At 44.2% G+C, this 2500-nt stretch overlaps 1 protein-coding gene across 1 annotated transcript in view; it reads right to left on the reverse strand.

The window, feature by feature from the left end:
* myo1g (myosin IG) overlaps positions 1 to 2500 on the reverse strand; it is a 112095-nt gene that overhangs the window by 65326 nt on the left and 44269 nt on the right. The gene's annotated exons all lie outside the window — the stretch shown is intronic.

The raw sequence follows: 2500 nt of genomic DNA on the forward strand, positions 1-2500 counted from the left end.
CACTGATGCTGGATGAGAGGGTCTGGCTCATAGTCTCCGTTCTAGTTCATCCCAAAGGTGATTGATGGGGTTGAGGTCAGGGTTCTGTGAGGGCCAGTCAAGTTCTTCCACACCAAACCCACCCAGCCATGCCTTGATGGAGTTTGGGGCTCTTCCCCAAACCGGTCCCACAAAGTTGGAAGTGTACAATTGTCCAAAATATCCTGGTCTGATGATGCATTAAGATTTCCCTTTGAACTAAGGGTTCTAGACCAACCCCTGAAAAACAGCGCCATAGCATTATCCCACCTCCACCAAACTTTACAGCTGGCACTTTGCAGACCTGGCATTCTCCTAACCCAGGATCCATGAGACAGACAGATAGAGGCGCAATTCGTCACTCCACAGTTTCCACTGCTCCAGAGTGCAGTGGTGGTGTTCACACCACTCCATCCAACACTTAGCATTGTGCTTGGTGATGTAAGGCTTGCATGCTGCTGCTCAGCCATGGAAACCCTGCCATGAAGCTCGTGATGCATAGCTTTTGTGCTGATGTTGATGCCAGAGGAGGTTTGAACTCTGCAGTTATTGATCAGCAGAGTTGGTGACTTTTATGCTCTTTGCTTCTCAGCACTCGCCGACACTTCGTGGCTGAGTTGCTGTGGTTCCTAAACGCGTCCACTTCACAGTAATAGCGCTCACAGTTGTTCGTGGAAGATCTAACTGACCTGTTGCAATGGTGGCATCATATTACAGCACCATGCTCAGATTCAGTGAGCTCTTTAGAACGACCCATTCTTTCTCTAATGTCTGTAAAGGCAGGTTGCACAGCTATGTGCTTGATTTTATACACCTGCGGAAAAGGGACTGAATGAAACACCTGAATTCAGTGATGAAGACGTGTTTCCCGATACTTTTGTCCTTATAGTGCATGTAGGCCTGTCTCCCTAAATTAATGACCTCCACCACTCTCCCCACGACTGCTTTAGTTGGTTTAGTTTTAGGGGTTTTTAAGGGTTTGTTGTTTCTTCTTCTTCTTCTTCTTCTTCTTCTTCTTATTATTATTATTAGTGGCATGTATATGATATATTTTTCTCATTTTATTATTTTATCATTTCTATTACCATCTTAGTGTCACGATTGGCTCCTCCCACCCCATGTGCTTTTTGATCTTACATGGGCATTTGTTTTGGTCCAGCCCCCTTGTTTAGTGACTCCTGATTGTCACCACCTGTTTTCCGCCTGTCCCTCGTGGTCCCTGTGTTTCATAAGCCCCGTGTTTGCCCTTTGTTTTCGTTGGTCTTTGTGTTGGATGTTCTGTTTGATGTTTGGAAGCTTGTTCTGATTGGATCTTGTTTGGTGTTTGATTCTTGGTTGAGGTTCAGTGTTTTTGTTTATCATGTCTGACCCGCATTGGCTACTTGAACCTGGACTGTTACGACTATGACCCTGGATTTGCCCTTAATAAATCTCGCTTATCTGAGCACGTGCGCCTCCTCGCTCCGCGTTACACTTAGTATCTATGGTTTTTTATTCAACTTTGTTCTATTTATTTATTCAAGGTTTATGGTTTTGTTCTAAATAATTATTCTTTGATAAGGGATCTTTTTTTTTATCTCAGAATGAATTTACGTCTGTTAAAGGTTGGAGTCTTCTCAGTTTTTCAGTGTGAGAGTAAGCTCACACACCAAAAGATTAATTTTTCACAACCCTTTTCACTCATTTTTACCAGGGAGTGACATAAGTGTGAAGGATATATATATATATATACACTCACCTGCCACTTTATTAGGTGCTCAAATGCTTGTTAACACAAATAGCTGATCAGCCAATCACACGGCGGCAGCTCACTGCATTCAGGCATGTAGAGGTGGTCAAGACGACCTGCTGAAGTGCAGACCGAGCATCAGAACGGGGAAGAAAGGGGATTTAAGGGGCTTTGAACGTGGCGTGGTTGTTGGTGCCAGACGGGCTGGTCTGAGTATTTCAGAAACTGCTGATCTGCTGGGATTTTCATGCTCAACCATCTCTAGGGTTTACAGAGAACGGTCCGAAAAAGAGGAAACGTCCAGTGAGCGGTCAGTTGTGTGGACGAAAATGCCTTGTTGATGTGAGAGGTCAGAGGAGAACGGGCAGACTGGTTCCAGATGATAGAAAGACAACAGGAACTCAAATAACCAACCAGAATCTCTGAGGAACGTTTCCAACACCTTGTTGAAAGTGTGACACGAAGAATTAAGACAGTACTGAAGGTAAAAGGGGGTCCAGCCTTTTACTAGCAAGGGGTACCTAATAAAGTGGCCGGTGAGTGTGCATATCAGAATGTCACTTTTTTTGCTCTTCTTGGTCTTTAAATGTTCTCTTTCATTTCTTGACCTACTAGTCAATCACAGTGCGAAGTCGCCCCCTACGAAGCATCTCTTGCTTCTTTTAAAGTGCGGGGCATCTGAACACCCCTTTCGTTTGCATGTTCACTGAGACATTTTACAAAATTTGACAGACAGGGATGAGAAAGAAAATG

The sequence above is a fragment of the Pygocentrus nattereri genome, chromosome 27 (genome assembly GCF_015220715.1).
Source record: "Pygocentrus nattereri isolate fPygNat1 chromosome 27, fPygNat1.pri, whole genome shotgun sequence".
NCBI lineage: Eukaryota > Metazoa > Chordata > Actinopteri > Characiformes > Serrasalmidae > Pygocentrus > Pygocentrus nattereri.